The 23875-nt window shown below is 46.7% G+C and overlaps 1 pseudogene across 1 annotated transcript; it reads right to left on the bottom strand.

The window, feature by feature from the left end:
* Nucleotides 1–288: 288 nt before the first annotated feature.
* Nucleotides 289–18782, bottom strand: LOC311115834 (actin-binding protein WASF3-like; annotated as a pseudogene). Its single transcript has 8 exons — nucleotides 18643–18782; nucleotides 17911–18028; nucleotides 4525–4602; nucleotides 3945–4123; nucleotides 2746–3039; nucleotides 1840–2228; nucleotides 1653–1706; nucleotides 289–449 (listed from the first exon to the last, which is right to left on the bottom strand). The product of its transcript is annotated as an actin-binding protein WASF3-like (transcript).
* Nucleotides 18783–23875: the final 5093 nt, after the last annotated feature.

Below are 23875 nucleotides of genomic sequence, written 5' to 3'. Positions count from 1 at the left end.
GGGGGGGGGGGGTGTATTCTATGGCCTCATTCTTCTCCCCATTCAGTGTCCATAGATCTGACCAAAGCTACAATACCATCATACTGCCTATCCACCTACCAAGTCGTTTCAGATCTGTGAATACAGGAAAGAAAGATAAACATTTGAGATACAATTCTGTTGAGTGATATTAGTGGCAACAGAAATTGAGTCCGTTTTTTTTTTTTTTGGGGGGGGGGGCACTAAAATCACTCCATACTTCCAGACCAAACTAGACCCCCTTTCCTCAAAAATCCCTTGACCCATGACTCAGTCGGACCATTCCCCGTTGTCCTCTCCGCCGGAGTCAGACTCTGATTCGCTGTACTCGACGGCGATACGACGTGATAGGATGGTTGCCACATCGTTTCCTACGGGCTCTCTCTTCGCTTCCTGCTCTCTCTGCTCTTGTACCCTCCTCAACTGGATACCTGGAGGATGGAGGGATGGAGGGAGGGATAGAGAGAGAGAGAGAGGGAAGGAGAGAGAGAGGGAGGGAAGGATGGTGGAATGGAGAGAGGGAGGGAAGGATGGAGGGAGAGAGAGAGGGAGGGAAGGAGGGAGGGAAGGAGGGAGAGAGGGAGGGAAGGAGGGAGAGAGGGAGGGAAGGATGGAGGGAGAGAGGGGAGGGAGAGAGGGAGGGATGGAGGGAGGGATGGAGGGAGGGATGGAGGGAGAGAGGGAGGGAAGGATGGAGGGAGAGAGGGAGGGAGGGAGGGAGGGAGAGAGGGAAGGAAGGAAGGATGGAGGGAGGGAGGGAAGGATGGAGGGAGGGAAGGATGGAGGGAGGGAAGGATGGAGGGAGGGAGAGAAGGAAGGAAGGAAGGAAGGAAGGAAGGAAGGAAGGAAGGAAGGAAGGAAGGAAGGAAGGAAGGAAGGAAGGAAGGAAGGAAGGAAGGAAGGAAGGAAGGAAGGAAGGAAGGGAGGGAGGGAGGGAGGGAGAGAGGGAGGGAGGGAGGGAGAGAGAGAGGAAGGAGAGAGGGAGGGAAGGAAGGAAGGAGAGAGGGAGGGAGGGAAGGAAGGAGAGAGGGAGGGAGGGAAGGAAGGAGAGAGGGAAAGAAGGAAGGATGGATGGAGGGAGAGAGGGAGTGAAAGAGTGGTTAAATAGATGCATACCAGAGGCTGGTGGGAGGAGCTATAGGAGGACGGGCTCATTATAATGGCTGGAATGGAATAAATGGAACAGTATCCAACACATCAAACACATCCCACCAGCCTCCTCTGGTATGTTTTTATCTAACCCCTCTCTCCGTCTCTCCATCATACACTAAACACACACGCGCATGAGAGAGGAAGTTATAGAGGCACAAAGATCCTACCTCTAAGACATGCTAACCTCTCACCATTACCAATAACAGGGGAGGTGGTATGATATTTCATCCTCTGTAACTTTCTCTCTCATCACTATTCACAATACATTCAGGATTATTCGTAACCATGGTAGCATCCACATTACAGATATTCTCGATTGCTTGAGCACATTTGTCCAAACAGAAATAACTTTTTCAAAACAATTAACAAGCAGCCCCAAACTGAAGCACGTTGGCAAAAATGACACATTTGGTTTCCAAATGTATTAAGACTCATGTATGACACATGTATCCACACACACACACACACACACCCTCTCTCACCTCCGCGTATGGCTGTCAGCAGTTCACTGCGAGCGTTACTCATCGGAATCACACCTAAGCATCACACACACACACACATCACACACACATCCACAAACCGAAAACAAACTTAAACATGAAAATAAACACAAATGGAAACAAAATCTCTCTCTCTCTCTCTCTCTCTCGCTCTCTCTCTCTCTCTCACCTCTACGTATGGCGGCTAACAGGTCGCTGCGAGCATCGCTTATCGGAATCATCGGCATTTGGCCCTTCCTGGTGGGCGGAGCTTCTCCTTGAGACCCACCAATAGCGTGAGCCGGAGACAGGATGTGGGAGGGGGGAAGGCCTGGTGGGGGAGGTGGGGGGGCAGCGGGAGGGGCATGAGAGGGGGAGGGGACATAGTGGGCAGGGGGGGCGGGGGGAGGAGGGGAGGGACTGTAAGAGCGGGTCATGACGGCCCCGGGGGGGAGGGAGGGGGGAGGAAGGGGAGAGGAGGAGGTGGGGTTGAAGGCGGTCTGGGCGGAGGGAATGACGGGGGGAGGAGGGGGAGGGGCGGGGGGGATGAAGTACTCTGGGATGGTCGATGGCTGGCCGCTGAGGGAGGAGAGAGAAAGAACAGATCAGTGAATCAGACAACACCTCTCTCTCATCATGACAGTGGGACGACCACACAACATCTCATATTATTTCAATATAAGGCGTTTCCACCGCCATTTCCTGCATAATTAATTTTACAGACACAAAAAGATCCCACTGTGTCGAATGAACAAATGATCTGTCAGCATTTATAAAATCAAACCGAAACGTCCTGTTTCCATCACACCTGTCGTGATTCTTACTCACATAAAAACTGTAGATGGAAACGTGGTTAGCGTCAGATATACGTTTTGTTTACAAAACATTTGTGTTGGCGTGATTCATCTGAGAGGTTTTGCTATCCACAGTATGTATACAGCTTTGCAGGCCTACAATGGAGTGCTAAAGTCAGATTGACAAAATAAACCTAACAGTCTACTAACTCATTTAACTGATACCACAGGATAGATATGGAATAGTTCCTAATGTAATGACACAATACCTAGTAGCCTACAGTACGTGATAGTTCACTTACCCATGAGCCCTGTAGTCCTTGACAGACTGCTGACGTGGTCCGTTGAGTGCCCCTCCCTCGGAGGGTGGGGGGGGTGCGTGGGGGGGCTGGGTGCGCCCCAGTGAGGCGATGTGTCGTACTGCCGCCCCAGAGGGAGGGTTGAGTCTAGGGTACCCCCCCCTGTCCAGAGACTGAGTCTGGGGGGCTTGGGTGAGGTGGGGGGCACCGTCGATGGGGTGGGGGGCAGAGATGGGCTGGGAGGGGTGGTTAGGGCTGGCGGGGTAGGAATGCTCGCCCATGTCTGATGCCATCGACCTGGGAGGGGTGGGGTGGGGTGGGGGGGGTAGAATAAATTGGGGGAGAGAGGGATGGATGGGAAGATAAAGTTGTCTAGTTTCCGTGGTGGAAGATACTTATATCTAACTTCTCATATCCTTAACAAGGACTCGCACTCATTGATATAATCAGAAATCAATTCTACATAGACGTGTAGTGTTTTCCACTCCCCAGCAGAGGGCAGTAGAATGCTAGCCAGCGCCTGTCCACTCAGCAGAGGGCAGCAGATAGCGAGCCAGTGCCTGTCCACTCAGCAGAGGGCAGCAGATAGCGAGCCAGTGCCTGTCCACTCAGCAGAGGGCAGCAGATAGCGAGCCAGTGCCTGTCCACTCAGCAGAGGGCAGCAGATAGCGAGCCAGTGCCTGTCCACTCAGCAGAGGTCAGTAGATGGCTAGCCAGTGTCTGTCCAATCAGCAGAGGTCAGTAGAAGGCTAGCCAGTGTCTGTCCAATCAGCAGAGGTCAGTAGATGGCTAGCCAGTGTCTGTCCAATCAGCAGAGGTCAGTAGAAGGCTAGCCAGTGTCTGTCCAATCAGCAGAGGTCAGTAGAAGGCTAGCCAGTGTCTGTCCAATCAGCAGAGGTCAGTAGATGGCTAGCCAGTGTCTGTCCAATCAGCAGAGGTCAGTAGATGGCTAGCCAGTGTCTGTCCACTCAGCAGAGAACTCTGGTGTTACAAGCTCCATACAACAAACAAGCACCATATTCTGACCAAATGAACCATTGGAAGTATTCAGATTTATTGACGAATTGATTGATTGACTGATTGATTGATTTGTTGACTGATTAATTGACTGACTGACTCACTGATTGATTGATTGACTGGTTGACTGATTGACTGATTGACTGATTGATTGACTGATTGACTGATTAATTAAATGAACCTACATGTTATCAGGTGATAGTGATCCCTCGGAGGACATTCCGTGGTAGGGTGAGGGGGTGAGTCGTGTATCCGGGCGGAACTCCTTGTCATATGCCATCATATTCCACTCCTGTCTGCGATTCCTTGCCTTCCTCACCTTCTTCACCTCTCTGCCCGGGTCCTCCACCTGTTTCTGCTGCTCCTGATGGAGGGATAGTGGAGAGGGAAGGATGGATGGATGGAGTTATTATTTTCTCCTCTTTGAGACACGGAAAGAAAGCCCCTCCACCATTATCGCCTACACATCCTGCCTTCACTCAGCCCCACTAATGTAAGCCTTTTGGAATCAGCGTAAAACATAATGAACACAACAAAAAACAGGCCCCAACACACAGAGACAGGGATGCAGACGGATGGTCCAGGGTCCTGGTGGAGAAAAGAGAGGGGTTGGGGTACAAAGAAAGGGGACACGGACACCACAGGACCAATCACCCAACACAGACAGACGGGCAAGTTAGGGGATATCCTGGTCAGGGGACATAGAAACAGGAACGTCACGGACAGGGGCACATGGGGGCATAGCGGTGGTGGTGGGGGTCTTACGGAGCTGGGCAGGGGGCTGCGTGGTGGAGCCTGTCTGATGTGGGGTCTACCCTGGTCACAGTGGGCTGGACAGCTGGTCTGGATGGAGAGAGAGAGACGTCTACTGGGTTAGATAATGTAGAGATGGATTCAATATGTACAGGGGAGAAGGGGCAGGGGGAGAGGAGAGGAGAGGAGAGGAGAGGAGAGGAGAGGAGAGGAGAGGAGAGGAGAGGAGAGGAGAGGAGAGGAGAGGAGAGGAGAGGAGAGGAGAGGAAGGAGAGGAGAGGAAAGGAGAGGAGAGGAGAGGAGAGGAGAGGAGAGGAGAGGAGAGGAGAGGAGAGGAGAGGAGAGGAGAGGAGAGGAGAGGAGAGGAGAGGAGAGGATATGGAGGAGGAGAGGAAGGAGAGGAGAGGAAAGGTAGGAGAGGGAGGAGAGGAGGATACGGAGGAGAGGAGAGGGAGGAGAGGAGAGGAGAAGAGAGGAAGGAGAGAGAGAGAGAGGAGAGGAGGAGAGGAGAGGAGAGGAGAGGAGAGGAGAGGAGAGGAGAGGAGAGGAGAGGAGAGGAGAGGAGAGGAGAGGAGAGGAGAGGAGAGGAGAGGGAGGGCGGAAAGGGAGGAGAGGGAGGAGAGAAAGGAGAGAAAAGGAGAGGGAGGAGAGGAAGGAGAGGGAGGAGAGGAGAGGAGAGGGAGGGCGGAAAGGGAGGAGAGAAAGGAGAGGAAAGGAGAGGGAGGAGAGGAAGGAGAGGGAGGAGAGGAGGAGGAGAGGGAGGAGCGGGAGGATACGGAGGAGAGGAAGGAGGAGAGGGGAGGGAGAGAGGGAGGGAGGAGAGGGAGGGAGGAGAGGGGAGGGAGGAGAGGAGAGGGAGGGAGGAGAGGGGAGGGAGGAGAGGAGGGAAGTAGGGAGGGAGGGAGAGGAGAGGAGAGGAGAGGAGAGGAGAGGAGAGGAGAGGAGAGGAGAGGAGAGGAGAGGAGAGGAGAGGAGAGGAGAGGAGAGGAGAGGAGAGGAGAGGAGAGGAGAGGAGAGGAGAGGAGAGGAGAGGAGGGGAGGAGAGGAGGAGGAGAGGGAGGAGAGGAGAGGAGGAGAGGGAGGATACGGAGGAGAGGAGGAGAGGAGAGGGAGGATACGGAGGAGAGGAAGGAGGAGGAGAGAGGAGAGGAGGAGAGGAGAGGAAAGGAGGAGAGGGAGGATACGGAGGATAGGAGAGGGAGGAGAGAGAGGAGAAAGGAGGCAGGTGTCTGGAGAGAGGGGGATAGAGCTCTAGAATTCAAACATCTAGAGTGGTCAAATACAGGTAGGACACACACTGATAGTTGAAGAGTGGAGGAAAGAGGAGAAGAGTGATGAGGGAGAGCAGGAACGTGGGGAAGAGGTGATAGTGACAGGAAGTGTGAGGAGAGAGATGGGGAGCGAGGTTCATTGGTACTGGTAGACTAGTAGACTGGCAGACTGGTAGACTGGTTTACAAGGGCAAAGGGGGAGAAGGGGTGAGAAGAGGGATAGGCTTGGAGGCGGTGGGTTTAGAGCTTGGAAACTGGGGCTCTCATCAAATATGTCAAAGACTAGTAGAGACCACTGACTGGGTGGGGATAAGGAAGGACTGGGTGGGGAGGTTTGGACTAGAACACAACACACAGTCCTGACTAGAACACAACACACAGTCCTGACTAGAACACAACACACAGGCCTGACTAGAACACAACACACAGTCCTCACTGGAACACAACACACAGTCCTGACTAGAACACAATACACAGTCCTCACTAGAACACAACACACAGTCCTCACTAGAACACAACACACAGTCCTGACTAGAACACACAGGCCTCACTAGAACACAACACACAGGCCTGACTAGAACACAACACACAGTCCTGACTAGAACACAACACACAGTCCTGACTAGAACACAACACACAGTCCTGACTAGAACACACAGGCCTCACTAGAACACAACACACAGTCCTCACTAGAACACAACACACAGGCCTGACTAGAACACAACACACAGTCCTGACTAGAACACAACACACATTCCTGACTAGAACACACAGGCCTCACTAGAACACAACACACAGTCCTCACTAGAACACAACACACAGTCCTGACTAGAACACAATACACAGTCCTCACTAGAACACAACACACAGTCCTCACTAGAACACAACACACAGGCCTGACTAGAACACAACACACAGTCCTGACTAGAACACAACACACAGTCCTGACTAGAACACAACACACAGGCCTGACTAGAACACAACACACAGTCCTCACTAGAACAGAACCCACAGTCCTGACTAGAACAGAACACACAGTCCTGACTAGAACAGAACACACAGTCCTGACTAGAACACAACACACAGTCCTGACTAGAACACAACACACAGGCCTGACTAGAACACAACACACAGTCCTGACTAGAACACAACACACAGTCCTGACTAGAACAGAACACACAGTCCTGACTAGAACACAACACACAGGCCTGACTAGAACACAACACACAGTCCTGACTAGAACACACAGGCCTCACTAGAACACAACACACAGTCCTCACTAGAACACAACACACAGGCCTGACTAGAACACAACACACAGTCCTCACTAGAACACAACACACAGTCCTGACTAGAACACACAGGCCTCACTAGAACACAATACACAGGCCTGACTTCCTTGGTAACACACTACACCGTGAAGGACTGAAATCCTGCAGCGCCCGCAAGGTCCCCCTGCTCAAGAAAGCACATATACAGGCCCGTCTGAAGTTTGCCAATGAACATCTGAATGATTCAGAGGAGAACTGGGTGAAAGTGTTGTGGTCAGATGAGACCAAAATCGAGCTCTTTGGCATCAACTCAACTCGCTGTGTTTGGAGGAGGAGGAATGCTGACTATGACCCCAAGAACACCATCCCCACCGTCATTTACATTTACAGTCATTTAGCAGACGCTCTTATCCAGAGCGACTTACATGAGCAATTAGGGTTAAGTGCCTTGCTCAAGGGCACATCGACAGATTTTTCACCTAGTCGGCTCGGGGATTAGAACCAGCGACCTTTCGGTTACTGGCACAACGCTCTTAACCACTAAGCTACCTGCCGCCCAACATGGAGGTGGAAACATTATGCTTTGGGGGTGTTTTTCTGCTAAGGGGACAGGACAACTTAACCGCATCAAAGGGACAATGGACGGGGCCATGTACCGTCAAATCCTGGGTGAGAACCTCCTTCCCTCAGCCAGGGCATTGAAAATGGGTTGTGGATGGGTATTCCAGCATGACAATAACCCAAAACACACGGCCAAGGCAACAAAGGAGTGGCTCAAGAAGAAGCACATTAAGGTCCTGGAGTGGCCTAGCCAGTCTCCAGACCTTAATTCCATAGAAAATCTGTGGAGGGAGCTGAAGGTTTGAGTTGCCAAACGTCAGCCTGAAAAACCTTAATGACTTGGAGAAGATCTGCAAAGAGGAGTGGGAAAAAATCCCTCCTGAGATGTGTGCAAACCTGGTGGCCAACTACAAGAAACGTCTGACCTCTGTGATTGCCAACAAGGGTTTTGCCACCAAGTACTAAGTCATGTTTTGCAGAGGGGTCAAATACTTATTTCCCTCATTAAAATGCAAATCAATTTATACATTTTTTTGACATACATATATATATATATTATTTTTTTGTTATTCTGTGTCTCACTGTTCAAATAAACCTACCATTAAAATTATAGATTGATCATGTCTTTGTCAGTGGGCAAACGTACAAAATCAGCAGGGGATCAAATACTTTTTTCCCTCACTGTACTCCAGAATGTCATGAAGAGTGATCAGATGAATTGCAATTAATTGCAAAGTCCCTCTTTGCCATGAAAAGGAACTTAATCCCCAAAAAACATTTCCACTGCATTTCAGCCCTGCCACAAAATGACACCAGCTGACATCATTTTGTGGGGATTTGTGGTCCTCTGTAGCTCAGCTGGTAGAGCACGGCGCTTGTAACGCCAAGGTAGTGGGTTCGATCCCCGGGACCACCCATACACAAAAATGTATGCACGCATGACTGTAAGTCGCTTTGAATAAAAGCGTCTGCTAAATGGCTTATTATTAATATTATTATCATGTCAGTGATTCTCTCGTTAACACAGGTGAGAGTGTTGACGAGGACAAGGCTGGAGATCACTCTGTCATGCTGATTGAGTTAGAATAACAGACTGGAAGCTTTAAAAGGAGGGTGGTGCTTGAAATCATTGTTCTTCCTCTGTTAACCATGGTTACCAGCAAGGAAACCTGGGCCGTCATCATTACTTTGCACAAAAAGGGCTTCACAGGCAAGGATATTGCTGCTAGTAAGATTGCACCTAAATCACAAATTTTTCGGATCATCAATAACTTCAAGGAGAGAGGTTCAATTGTTGTGAAGAAGGCTTCAGGGCACCCAAGAAAGTCCAGCAAGCGCCAGGACCGTCTCCTAAAGTTGATTCATCTGCGGGATCGGGGCACCACCAGTGCAGAGCTTGCTCAGGAATGGCAGCAAGCAGGTGTGAGTGCATCTGCATGCACAGTGAGGCGAAGACTTTTGGAGGATGGCCTGGTGTCAAGAAGGGCAGCGAGGAAGCCATTTCTCTCCAGGAAAAACATCAGGGACAGACTGATATTCTGCAAAAGGTACAGGGATTGGACTGCTGAGGACTAGGGTAAAGTAATTTTCTCTGATGAATCCCCATTCCGATTGTTTGGGGCATCCGGAAAAAAGCTTGTCCGGAGAAGAAAAGGTGAGCGCTACCATCAGTCCTGTGTCATGCCAACAGTAAAGCATCCTGAGACCTTTCATGTGTGGGGTTGCTTCTCAGCCAAGGGAGTGGGCTCACTCACAATTTTGCCTAAGAACACAGCCATAAATAAAGAATGGTACCAACACATCCTCCGAGAGCAACTTCTCCCAACCATCCAAGAACAGTTTGGTGACGAACAATGCCTTTTCCAGCATGATGGAGCACCTTGCCATAAGGCAAAAGTGATAACTAAGTGGCTCGGGGAACAAAACATCGAAAGGAAACTCCCCAGACCTTAATCCCATTGAGAACTTGTGGTCAATCCTCAAGAGGCGGGTGGACAAACAAAAACCCACAAATTCTGACAAACTCCAAGCATTGATTATGCAAGAATGGGCTGCCATCAGTCAGGATGTGGCCCAGTAGTTAATTGACAGCATGCCAGGGCGGATTGCAGAGGTCTTGAAATAGAACGGTCAACACTGCAAATATTGACTGTTTGCATAAACTTTATGTAATTGTCAATAAAAGCCTTTGACACTTATGGAATGCTTGTAATTATACTTCAGTATACCATAGTAACATCTGACAAAAATATCTAAAAACACTGAAGCAGCAAACTTTGGAAAAGACCAATACTTGTGTCATTCTCAAAACTTTTGACCACGACTGTACAGTCTGCGATTTGGGGTCGAGAATGAAGGTAGATAATTTTATTTGACTGTACTTTATATGTTGATGTAAGACTAATTATGTTTGATAAAATGCAACAGCAGAAACCAGAACTATTCTGGTATTTTCAGAAAATAAGTGTTCCTTGTTGCAAATGTTTTTTCTAAAGCTTTGTCAATAAAAGCTATATAATTGAAAGTGCAGGTTTTTCAATACTTTTAAATTTTCCTAAAAACAAACAAACACAAGGGCTTTATTTGTTATGTATAGTATTCTCTTCACACAAACAGAGAAGAAGAAGAAGAACCTCCACCATGCTCACACACCTTCTGCCAGCAGAATTCACCCAGCCACACTATGAGCCACACTATGAGCAATGTTAAGCAACATGAAACACAATCAACAAAACATAGAACAGTCCCAGACATAGACGGATTAGGGATTAGGGACCAGTTTTGTGGTGGACAGACAGACAGGGTCACAGAGGGAGGAGACAAGAACAAGGACAGGGGACAGGGGACACCCAGAGAACACCCAGGGGGGCATAGCGGTGGTGGTGGGGGTCTTACGGAGCTGGGCAGGGGGCTGCGTGGTGGAGCCTGTCTGGTGTGGGGTCTACCCTGGTCACAGTGGGCTGGACAGCTGGTCTGGATGGAGAAAGAGAGACGTCTACTGGGTTAGAGAGATGGAGATAGATTGGAGAGAGTTTCAATCAATGTGTCCAGAGATAGAGGGAAGGGGAGTGGAGAAGAGGAGGTAGCTGGTGAGGAAGAGGGTCAAGAGTCTGGAGTTTCTGACCCTTTAGAGTTTGAAATGAAGGAATAAAAGGCAGGTGAGTAGTGGTTGGTAGTGTGTATTTTTGTATTTTATTAGGATCCCCATTAGCTGTTGAAAAAGCAGCAGCTACTCTTCCTGGGGTCCACACAAAACATGAAACAGACATAATACAGAACATTAATAGACAAGAACAGCTCAAGGACAGAACTACATACATTTCTTTTAAAGGCACACGTAGCCTACATATCAATACATACACACAAACTATCTAGGTCAAATAGGGGATAGGCGTTGTGCCGTGAGGTGTTGCTTGATCTGTTTTTTGAAACCAGGTTTGCTGTTTATTTGAGCAATATGAGATGGAATGGAGTTCCATGCAATAATGGCTCTATATAATACTGTACGCTTTCTTGAATTTGTTCTGGATTTGGGGACTGTGAAAAGACCCCTGGTGGCATGCCTGGTGGGGTAAGTGTGTGTGTCAGTGCTGTGTGTAAGTTGACTACGCAAACAATTTGGGAATTTCAACACCTTAATGTTTCTTATAAAAACAAGAAGTGACCCATGGGGCGGTGCACAATTGGCCCAGCGTCATCCAGGGTAGGGGAGGGAATGGCCGGCAAGGATGTAGCTCAGTTGGTAGAACATGGCGTTTGCAACCCCAGGGTTGTGGGTTCGATTCCCACGGGGGGCCAGTATGAAAAATTAAAAAAAGAATGTATGCGCTCACTAACTGTAAGTCGCTCTGGATAAGAGCGTCTGCTAAATGACTAAAAATGTAAAGTGATGCAGTCAGTTTCTCCTCAACTCTTAGCCAAGAGAGACTGGCATACGTAGTATTTATATCAGCCCTCTGATTACAATGAAGAGCAAGACGTGCCGCTCTGTTTTGGGACAGCTACAGCTTAACTAGGTCTTTCCTTGCAGCACTTGACCACATGACTGGATAATAATCAAGTTAAGACAAAACTAGAGCCTGCTTTTTGGAGTGTGGTGTCAAAAAAGCATAGCATCTCTTTGTTACGGACAGACCTCTCCCCATCTTTATAACCATTGAATCTATATGTTTTGACCATGACAGTTTACAATCTAAGGTAACGCCAAGTAATTTAGTCTCCTCAACATGTTCAACAGCCACACCATTCATTACCAAATTCAGATGAGGTCTAGAACTTAGGGAATGATTTATACCAAATCCAATGCTCTTAGATTTAGAGATGTTCAGGACCAGTTTATTAGTGGCCACCCATTCCAAAACAGACTGCAACTCTTTGTTAAGGGTTTCAGTGACTTCATTAGCTGTGGTTGCTGATGCGTATATGGTTGAATCATCAGCATACATAATCACACATGCTTTGTTTAATGCCAGTGGCAGGTCATTGGTAAAAATACAAAAGAGTAGAGGGCCTAGAGAACTGTCCTGTGGTACACCACAATTTACGTTTGACATTAGAGAAGCTTCCATTAAAGAAAACCCTTTGAGTTCTATTAGATAGATAGCTCTGAATCCACGATATGGCAGATGTTGAAAAGCCATAACACATACATTTTTACAACAACAGGTTATGGTGAATAATATAAAAGGCTGCACTGAAATCTAACAGTACAGCTCCCACAATCTTCTTATTATCAATTTCTTTCAACCAATCATCAGTCATTTGTGTCAGTGCAGTACATGTTGAGTGCCCTACCCTATAAGCATGCCAGAGGTCTGTGGTTAATTTGTTTACAGAGAAATAGCATTGTATTTGGTCAAACCCCATTTTTTCCAACAATTTGCTAAGAGCTGGCAGCAAGCTTATAGGTCTGCTGTTAGAACCAGTAAAGGCCGTTTTACCATTCTTGGGTAGCGGAATTACTTTGGATTCTCTCCAGGCCTGAAGACAAAGACTTTCCTCTAGGCTTAGATTAAAGATATGACATATATGAGTGGCTATCGAGTCAACTACCATCCTCAGTACCTTTCCATCTAAGTTGTCAATGCCAGGAGGTTTATCATTATTGATCGATAACAATGATTTTTCCACCTCTCCCACGCGTTACAAAATTCAAACTTGCAATGCTTTTCTTTCATCATTTGTTTTTTTATGCATGAATACGATGGCTCACTGTTCATTGTTGTCATTTCCTGCCTAAGTTTGCCCACTTTGCCAATGAAGTAATCATTAAAATTATTGGCAACATCAAATGGTTTTGTGATAAATAAACCATCTGATTTGATGAAAGATGGAGTTGAATTTGAAATACTGCCTATAATTTCATTTAAAGTACTCAAAAGTTTTTTTTCTCCATCATTCTTTATATCAATGATCTTGGCTTGATAATACAGTTTCTTGTTCTTTTTGTTGAGTTTAGTCACATAATTTCTCAACCAGTCAGATGTGCAGCCAGACTTATTAGCCACTCCTTTTGCCCCATCTCTTTCAACCATACAGATTTTCAATTCCTCATCAACCCTTAACAGTTCTAACAGTCAGTTTCCTAACAGGTGCATGTTTATCAATAATTGGAAGAAGCAATTTCATAAATTCATCAAGTGCAGCGTCTGGATGCTCCTTATTAATCACATCAGACCAACAAATATTTTTTACATCATCCACATATGAGTCACAGCAAAATATTTTTGTATGATCTCTTATACACTATTTTGGGCCCAGCTGTTGGAACTGTGGCTTTCCTGGATGTTAGCAAGTTATTGATTTCATGAACCTTATTTCTAAGGCTACCTATATTAATATGGGCTATTTTCAGCCCTTTCCTGGGTAGCTTATCAGAGATAGACACAATACTGAAAAGAGCAAACAAAGCAAGATAAAAAAATATACATTCAGCAGTCCATTAATCAATTGGTGTGTGTGTGTGTGCTGCAGGGTTGAAGCTACGAACCAATAGGCTTGTCTCTCATCCCTTCCAGGCTTCTGGGAGGGAGCCGGTGGACAATGAGCCTGTCATAGCGGATGTAACAATGTCCCCACGCGCTCTGGCAGCTTTCATGGCTGGGATAAGTTATTTCCTCTTCTGGCGCACATCTTCAGGATAGTCCTCGTTGAGAAAGATATAAGTTTCTCTCAAGTTCTTGGCTCTTTCCAGAACAGCTACCTTGTCCTTGAACCTCAGGAACTTGACCACTTTCGGCCTGGGCCTGTCACCTGGGCTGGTGGTGGGTTTTCCAGTCCTGTGGGCGCGCTCCACCTCAATCTTCCTGTGGTCCATCTTCAATTTCTCAGAGATCATTTCCCTCACTTTGTCCTCAGACTCCGTCCAGGTCTCATGTGGAGATTCTGCAATTCCGTCCACAACCATGTTGTTACGCCTTGATTGTCCCTCGAGATAGTCTGATTTATCCATCATTGTTATCATGGATTCACACACAGAACTGATGTCCTCTCACAATGACTTACAGATTGCTGTAATCTTGCTGTTCTCATGTTTCAACTAATCGAGCTGACCCTGGGAGAACTGCAAACTGCTCTTTAGGTCCTGGACCTCTCTGGTCAGGTCGTCCATTCTTTTATTAGTCGACAAAGCACTTGAAGCTATTTTCTTGTTGTTGTAACAACTGCTTGTAGAACTATTTTTGTTCGTTTAAAAGATCCTTCACGTGTGATAGAGAGACACCATTGTCCTCGACAACGGTACTCCCGCCGACTTTGGTCTTTGTCATGGTAGCTAGCGACGTAGGTTACGCTGTTACTCCTCGCAGTTCCAGACAGGGAGGTCACAGGGAAGATTTAAAACAACAAACAGCAGGGATCTAGACAGCCACGAACCCGGGACAATCTGCGGTCCCAGCCACAATGGCTAACCATGTCGCGGAATGCGTTCAAGCCCTCAAGAAAACCCTGCTAGCTTTATATGCTGCTAGCTAGCAGCTAGGATAGCTGCAACGCCAAATAGCTCCTCAGACCTGTCCTTGGTCGGCAGGATCACTGGACAGAGACTAGCAATCCCAGCAACTGAGGCAAACTGTGTCGCGGGATCCAAACTAAAAAGTTAGCTAGCTACTAAGAACTTCCCAATACACTTTCAAAACAACAAACTTTTCAAAACAATAGCAGTGGTTGGTAGTGGGTGAGAGTAGTGGTTGATAGCAGTGGTTAGTAGAGGGTGATAGTAGTGGTTGGTAGTGGGTGATAGTAGTGGTTGGTAGTGGGTGATAGTAGTGGTTGGTAGTGGGTGATAGTAGTGGTTGGTAGTGGGTGATAGTAGTGGTTGGTAGTGGGTGATAGTAGTGGTTGGTAGTGGGTGATAGTAGTGGTTGGTAGTGGGTGATAGTAGTGGTTGGTAGTGGGTGATAGTAGTGGTTGGTAGAGGGTGATAGTAGTGGTTGATAGTGGGTGATTGTAGTGGTTGGTAGAGGGTGATAGTAGTGGTTGGTAGTGGGTGATAGTAGTGGTTGGTAGTGGGTGATTGTAGTGGTTGGTAGCGGGTGATTGTAGTGGTTGGTAGAGGGTGATAGTAGTGGTTGGTAGTGGGTGATAGTAGTGGTTGGTAGAGGGTGATAGTAGTGGTTGGTAGTGGGTGATAGTAGTGGTTGGTAGTGGGTGATAGTAGTGGTTGGTAGTGAGTGATAGTAGTGGTTGGTAGAGGGTGATAGTAGTGGTTGGTAGTGGGTGATAGTAGTGGTTGGTAGTGGGTGATAGTAGTGGGTGATAGTAGTGGTTGGTAGTGGGTGATAGTAGTGGTTGGTAGCGGGTGATAGTAGTGGTTGGTAGTGGGTGATAGCAGTGGTTGGTAGTGAGTGATAGTAGTGGTTGGTAGAGGGTGATAGTAGTGGTTGGTAGTGGGTGATAGTAGTGGAGAGAGAGGGAGAAGGAGGAGAGGTAGTGGGTGACAGGAGGAGAGGAAGTGTTTGGGCTGTTTAGACAGGAGGAGAGGAAGTGTTTGGGCTGTTTAGACAGGAGGAGAGGTAGTGTTTGGACTGTTTAGACAGGAGGAGAGGTAGTGTTTGGACTGTTTAGACAGGAGGAGAGGAAGTGTTTGGACTGTTTAGACAGGAGGAGAGGAAGTGTTTGGACTGTTTAGACAGGAGGAGAGGTAGTGTTTGGACTGTTTAGACAGGAGGAGAGGAAGTGTTTGGACTGTTTAGACAGGAGGGGAGGAAGTGTTTGGACTGTTTAGACAGGAGGAGAGGAAGTGTTTGGACTATTTAGACAGGAGGAGAGGAAGTGTTTGGACTCTTTAGACAGGAGGAGAGGAAGTGTTTGGACTGTTTAGACAGGAGCAGAGGAAGTGTTTGGACTATTTAGACAGGAGGAGAGGAAGTGTTTGGGCTGTTTAGACAGGAGGAGAGGAAGTGTTTGGACTGTTTAGACAGGAGCAGAGGAAGTGTTTGGACTGTTTAGACAGGAGGAGAGGAAGTGTTTGGGCTGTTTAGACAGGAGGAGGGGTAGTGTTTGGACTGTTTAGACAGGAGGAGAGGAAGTGTTTGGGCTGTTTAGACAGGAGGAGAGGTAGTGTTTGGACTGTTTAGACAGGAGGAGAGGAAGTGTTTGGGCTGTTTAGACAGGAGGAGAGGTAGTGTTTGGACTGTTTAGACAGGAGGAGAGGAAGTGTTTGGACTGTTTAGACAGGAGGAGAGGAAGTGTTTGGGCTGTTTAGACAGGAGGAGAGGTAGTGTTTGGACTGTTTCTACTGGGCAAAGGGGTGAGGTTGACTTCAACACAACAGAGTGTTGCAAAGCAAAGGGAAGGTGTGAGAGAAAGAAAGATACAAGAAGCAGAAGCCGGTGAAGATGCAAAAGAAAATACGTTTAGCAGTGAAGTTGTATGGAAGCAGCCTAGGACACTGTTCTATACAGTACAGTTCAGAACACACAGGCAGTCTGGAGTGGCTCTAGTGATGAGAGTTTACTTGACATGTTTACACACAGTCACTGTCAGCAAGTAGACACTACTGCCAGAAGAATAGAGAGAAAGAGAGGGAAAGAGAGAGAATAGAGAGAGAGAGAGAGAGAGAGAGAGAGAGAGAGAGAGAGAGAGAGAGAGAGAGAGAGAGAGAGAGAGAGAGAAAGAAAGAAAGAAAGAAAGAAAGAAAGAAAGAAAGAAAGAAAGAAAGAAAGAAAGAGGCGAGAGAGAGATAGAGAGAGAGAATAGAGAATAGAGTGAGAGAGAGAGCAAAAGAGAGAATAGAGCGAGAGAGAGAGAGAGAGAGAGAGAGAGAGAGAGAGAGAGAGGGAAAGAGAGAGAATAGAGAGAGAGAGAGAGAATAGAGAGAGAGAGATTAAGAAAGAAAGAAAGAGAGAGAAGAGAGAGAGAGAGATAGAGAGAGTGACAGAGAGAGAGAGACAGAGAGAAAGAAAGAAAGAAAGAAAGAAAGAAAGAAAGAATAGAGCGAGAGAGAGAGAGAGAGAGGGAAAGAGAGAGAATAGAGAGAGAGAGAGAGAATAGAGAGAGAGAGATTAAGAAAGAAAGAAAGAGAGAGAAGAGAGAGAGAGAGATAGAGAGCGAAAGAGAGAATAGAGCGAGAGAGAGAGAGAGAGTGAAAGAGAGAGAATAGAGAGAGAGAGAGAGAGAGAGAGAGAGAGAGAGAGAGGAGAGAGAGAGGGAGCAAGCGAGCGAGAGAGAGAAGGAGAGAGAAAAGAGAGAGAGAAGAGAGAGAAAGAAGAGAGAGAGAGAAAGAGCGAGAGAGAGAAAGAGAGAGAGAAAGAGAGAGAGAGAGAGAGAGAGAGAGAGAAGAGAGAGAGAGAGAGAAGAGAGCAGATACTGACCCTGTATGAGGTATACTGTCTCAGCACACACACACACACCATGATCTGTTTCACCTGTCTTTGTGATTGTCTCCACCCCCTCCAGGTGTCGCCCATCTTCCCCATTATCCCTAGTGTATTTATACCTCTGTTCTCTGTTTGTCTGTTGCCCGTTAGTTTTGTTTCGTCAAGCCTACCAGCATTTTTCCCCTTGCTCCTGTTTTTCTCAAGTTCCTGTTTTCTAGTTTTACCGGTTTTTACCATTCTGCCTGTCCTGACCCTGAGGCTGCCTGCCATTCTGTACCTTGTCCCACCACCCTGGATTATTGACCTCTGCCTGCCGTGACCCTGAGACTGCCTGCCGTTCTGTACCTTTTGGACTCTGATCTGGATTACTGACCTCTGCCTGCCCTTGACCTGTCGTTTGCCTGCCCCCTGTTTTTGTAATAAACTTTTGTTACTTCAACACTGTCTGCATCTGGGTCTTCTCCTGAAACGTGATACCTTCTGCCGTCTCTTCTCCTTCCTTTTGTCCTCCGTAGCCTGAAGCATCTTCTCTCTCCACAGCATGAAGAAGTAGGAGGGGTCTGTGTAGAACTTCAATGCATCCTTCTTATCATCTCTGGAGAGAGAGAGAGAGGGATGGAGAGAGAGAGAGAGCGGGATGGAGGGAGGGAGAAAAGGAGATATGAAGTTAGAGATACAACATGAAGAAGTATAAGGTGACTGTGTCCTAGACTGACCAATAGGGACTGATTATATTTAGACACTGATAAATAGGAGTTCAGTTTATTGAGAGGTGGCAGTTTAACTGACCTATAGGGACTGACTATGTTGAGCAGTGGAGGTTTAACTGACCAATAGGGACTGAGTATGTTGAGAGGTGGAGGTTTAACTGACCTATAGGGACTGACTATGTTGAGCAGTGGAGGTTTAACTGACCAATAGGGACTGAGTATGTTGAGAGGTGGAGGTTTAACTGACCTATAGGGACTGACTATGTTGAGCAGTGGAGGTTTAACTGACCAATAGGGACTGAGTATGTTGAGAGGTGGAGGTTTAACTGACCTATAGGGACTGAGTATGTTGAGAGGTGGAGGTTTAACTGACCAATAGGGACTGAGTATGTTGAGAGGTGGAGGTTTAACTGACCTATCGGGACTGAGTATGTTGAGAGGTGGAGGTTTAACTGACCAATAGGGACTGAGTATGTTGAGAGGTGGAGGTTTAACTGACCAATAGGGACTGAGTATGTTGAGAGGTGGAGGTTGGTCACAGCGATGATACACATATACCCATACAGATAGTTTGAGGACGCAACATTGTTTCTGTCCCATCTGTGAGAGCCTGGGTGGCACCACTGAGGCCATCTCCATTTTGAAATAGTCCATTTTCTTTTCCGACGCAGATTCTCAGGTCTCAACCTTTACAGTGAGGGGGAAAAAGTATTTGATCCCCTGCTGATTTTGTACGTTTGCCCACTGACAAAGACATGATCAGTCTATAATTTTTATGGTAGGTTTATTTGAACAGTGAGAGACAGAATAACAACAAAAAAATCCAGAAGAACGCATGTCAAAAATGTTATAAATTGATTTGCATTTTAATGAGGGAAATAAGTATTTGACCCCTCTGCAAGACATGACTTAGTACTTGGTGGCAAAACCCTTGTTGGCAATCACAGAGGTCAGACGTTTCTTGTAGTTGGCCACCAGGTTTGCACACATCTTAGGAGGGATTTTGTCCCACTCCTCTTTGCAGATCTTCTCCAAGTCATTAAGGTTTCGAGGCTGACGTTTGGCAACTCGAACCTTCAGCTCCCTCCACATATTTTCTATGGGATTAAGGTCTGGAGACTGGCTAGGCCACTCCAGGACCTTTATGTGCTCCTTTTTGAGCCACTCCTTTGTTGCCTTGGCCATGTGTTTTGGGTCATTGTCATGCTGGAATACCCCTCCACGACCCATTTTCAATACCCTGGCTGAGGGAAGGAGGTTCTCACCCAAGATTTGACGGTACATGGCCCCTTCCATCGTCCCTTTGATGCGGTGAAGTTGTCCTGTCCCCTTAGAAGAAAAACACCCCCAAAGCATAATGTTTCCACCTCCATGTTTGACGGTGGGGATGGTGTTCTTGGGGTCATAGGCAGCATTCCTCCTCCTCCAAACACGGCGAGTTGAGTTGAGGTCAAAGAGCTCGATTTTGGTCTCATCTGACCACAACACTTTCACCCAGTTCTCCTCTGAATCATTCAGATGTTCATTGGCAAACTTCAGACGGCCCTGTATATGTGCTTTCTTGAGCAGGGGGACCTTGCGGGCGCTGCAGGATTTCAGTCCTTCACGGCGTAGTGTGTTACCAATTGTTTTGTTGGTGACTATGGTCCCAGCTGCCTTGAGATCATTGACAAGATCCTCCCGTGTAGTTCTGGGCTGATTCCTCACCGTTCTCATGATCATTGCAACTCCACGAGGTGAGATCTTGCATGGAGCCCCAGGCCGAGGGAGATTGACAGTTATTTTGTGTTTCTTCCATTTGCAAATAATTGCACCAACTGTTGTCACTTTTTCACCAAACTGCTTGGGGATGGTATTGTAGCCCATTCCAGCCTTGTGTAGGTCTACAATCTTGTCCCTGACATCCTTAGAGAGCTCTTTGGTCTTCGCCATGGTGGAGAGTTTGGAATCTGATTGATTGATTGCTTCTGTGGACAGGTGTCTTTTATACAGGTATCAAACTGAGATTAGGAGCACTCCCTTTAAGAGTGTGCTCCTAATCTCTGCTCGTTACCTGTATAAAAGACACCTGAGAGCCAGAAATCTTTCTGACTGAGAGGGGGTCAAATACTTATTTCCCTCATTAAAATGCAAATCAATTGATAACATTTTTGACATGCGTCTTTCTGGATTTTGTTGTTGTTATTCTGTCTCTCACTGTGCAAATAAACCTACCATTAAAATTATAGACTGATCATTTCTTTGTCAGTGGGCAAACGTACAAAGTCAGCAGGGGATCAAATACTTTGGCAACAACTAATAGGGATCTCTAATAAATACAAATACAAATACTCAGCCTTGTCTGAGTAGTAAGTTGGTGTCTCTTGATATCCCTTTGGTGGTGTGGGGGCTGTGCTTTGGCAAAGTGGGTGGGGTTATATCCTGACTGGTTGGCCCTTTCCGGGGGTATCGTTGGATGGGGCAACAGTGTCCCCCGACCCCCCATGTCTCAGTCCCCAGTATCTATACTTCAATAGTCTCTATTTATCTCTCTCTCACCTGTTGTCTCGACCTCTGAATCAACTGACCTGTTGCACCCTCTACAGTCGTGGTCAAAAGTTTTGAGAATTACACAAATACTAATTTTCACAAAGTCTGCTGCCTCAGTTTTGATGATGGCAATTTGCATATACTCCAGAATGTCATGAAGAGTGATCAGATGAATTGCAATTAATTGAAAAGTCCCTCTTTCCATGAAAATTAACTTAATCCCCAAAAAACATTTCCACTGCATTTCAGCCCTGCCACAAAAGGACCAGCTGACATCATGTCAGTGATTCTCTTGTTAACACAGGTGAGAGTGTTGACGAGGACAAGGCTGGAGATCACTCTGTCATGCTGACAGAGTTAGAATAACAGACTGGAAGCTTTAAAAGGAGGGTGGTGCTTGAAATCATTGTTCTTCCTCTGTTAACCATGGTTACCTGCAAGGAAACGCGTGCCGTCATCATTACTTTGCACAAAAAGGGCTTCACAGGCAAGGATATTGCTGCTAGTAAGATTGCACCTAAATCAACCATTTATCGGATCATCAAGAACTTCAAGGAAAGAGGTTCAATTGTTGTGAAGAAGGCGTCAGGGTGCCCAAGAAAGTCCAGCAAGCGCCAGGACCATCTCCTAAAGTTGATTCAGCTGCGGGATCGGGGCACCACCAGTGCAGAGCTTGCTCAGGAATGGCAGAAGGCAGGTGTGACTGCATCTGCACGCACAGTGAGGCGAAGTCTTTTGGAGGATGGCCTGGTGTCAAGAAGGGCAGCAAAGAAGCCACTTCTCTCCAGGAAAAACATCAGGGACAGACTGATATTCTGCAAAAGGTACAGGGATTGGACTGCTGAGGACTGGGGTAAAGTCATTTTCTCTGATGAATCCCCTTTCCGATTGTTTGGGGCATCCGGAAAACACCTTGTCCGGAGAAGACAAGGTGAGCGCTACCATCAGTCCTGTGTCATGCCAACAGTAAAGCATCCTGAGACCATTCATGTGTGGGGTTGCTTCTCAGCCAAGGGAGTGGGTTCACTCACAATTTTGCCTAAGAACACAGCCATGAATAAAGAATGGTACCAACACATCCTCCGAGAGCAACTTCTCCCAACCATCCAATAACAGTTTGGTGACGACCAATGCCTTTTCCAGCATGATGGAGCACTTTGCCATAAGGCAAAAGTGATAACTAAGTGGCTCAGGGAACAAAACATCTACATTTTGGGTCCATGGCCAGGAAATTCCCCAGACCTTAATCCCATTGAGAACTTGTGGTCGATCCTCAAGAGGCGGTGGACAAACAAAAACCCACAAATTCTGACAAACTCTAAGCATTGATTATGCAAGAATGGGATGCCATCAGTCAGGATGTGGCCCAGAAGTTAATTGACAGCATGCCAGGGCGGATTGCAGAGGTCTTGAAAAAGAAGGGTCAACACTGCAAATATTGACTCTTTGCATAAACTTAATGTAATTGTCAATAAAAGCCTTTGACACTTATGGAATGCTTGTAATTATAATTCAGAATACCATAGTAAAATCTGAAAAAAAATATCTCATAACACTGAAGCAGCAAACTTTGTGAAGACCAATACTTGTGTCATTCTCAAAACTTTTGACCACGACTGTATAACCACTGTGATTATTATTTGACCCTGCTGGTCATCTATGAACGTTTGAACATCTTGAAGAACGATCTGGCCTTAATGGCCATGTACTCTTATAATCTCCACACAGCACAGCCAGAAGATGACTGGCCACCCCTTAGAGCCTGGATGCTCTCTAGGTTTCTTTCTAGGTTCCTGTCCTTCTAGGGAGTTTTTCCTATCCAAACGTGCTTCTACATCTGCATTGACTGCTCTTTGAGGTTTTATGCTGGGCTTCTGTATAAGCACTTTGTGACAACTGTTGATGTAAAAAGGGCTTTATAACAAACTGAAAGGGAGCACACTTCCACCTAGAGTGTGTTGTTGGAACAGGTATAAAGCCAAGGTTGGCGATTTACTGCCATCTGCAGTTATGGAATGTTTGTTCATTAGTATAATTCATTGGCTGATTCCTCCTGATGACCTGGATGGAATTATGTGATCCTTCCTTAACCCATAGGAAGTCCCACCCAGTTGACTCCTTCAAAATGGTGAAAGTGAGGGAGATTTTTAGTGGACTATGAGATACAACTGAGTTAATCACAAACATATAGTTAGAATTCTCTGTTGCTAGGCAATAACTGAATTGGTTAATTTCACTGTGTGTTTGTGTGGGTGAAGTGGGAATCTGACCTAGGGTCGAATTGCTCGTTCTTACTTAAATCCATGGCTGTCCTACCTTATCAGAGACTGAAACCAGACTGTGGCCTTTTGCCTCTCTCCTCAAACAAAGTGGAGGGAGAGCCAGGGTTGAACAGAGTTTAAACTAAACATGAGTGTTTTTGCAAGATAAGGGATTGATTGATTCTATTACTATTGATTCTGAACTGAATGAAAGTCGAATTTATCCGCCATCATATACAAAGGAAGTGGGCGGAGCGATAAAGAACGGGAAACTGAAGAGGGAGGGATTTTAAGCTAGGATTTGTGTGTGAAGGAGACTATATAGAGGGAGAGAGAGAGAGAGAGAGGGGGGCTAATGTGCAGACTAGCCTGGCTTTGTTGAAATTGTAAAGAAAGTCAATCTCGATTCTACAAAAACTCTGGAAGAACTTTGATTTTTAATAAAGTATAGTGATTATTTTCCACAACAAAAGTCCTTAATGGGGCTGCCCATGCTAAAACAGGCTTTTTGGAACTAGTCCTCTATCTATCTCAATGTCTCTACCACAGGGTTGGGACTGAGGTCTAATTAACCAATAGAAGATAAGTATACTGAAGTACTGACCTGTAGGGGCTGAGTATAATGATCTAAAGGGACTGAGGATGTTGAGAGGTGGAGGTTTGTCACAGCAATGGTCATAGAGAGCGATAGAGGCCTCTAGTGGCCAAAAGGCAGTATCTGCATGGTCAGCGCCATTGAGGACTTCCACCATTGTAATGTAGTCAACTGGGAGGGACTTCCAACTTCATTGGCTGATCCCTCCTGGTGATCCTGTTGGAGTCATGTCCAACTGGGTCATCAGGAAGGATCAGCCAATCGCGAAGAAGAAAATGGACTACTTCAAAATGGAGATAGTCTCATGGCGCTGCCCATTCTGTCACAGATGCCATAATGGCACGGAT

Source organism: Coregonus lavaretus (genome assembly GCF_964263955.1).
Source record: "Coregonus lavaretus genome assembly, contig: HAP1_SCAFFOLD_2192, whole genome shotgun sequence".
In the NCBI taxonomy this organism is placed as follows: Eukaryota; Metazoa; Chordata; class Actinopteri; order Salmoniformes; family Salmonidae; genus Coregonus; species Coregonus lavaretus.
Note: the sequence above shows the minus strand (reverse complement) of the source record. Positions and strands in the feature narration are given on the sequence as shown.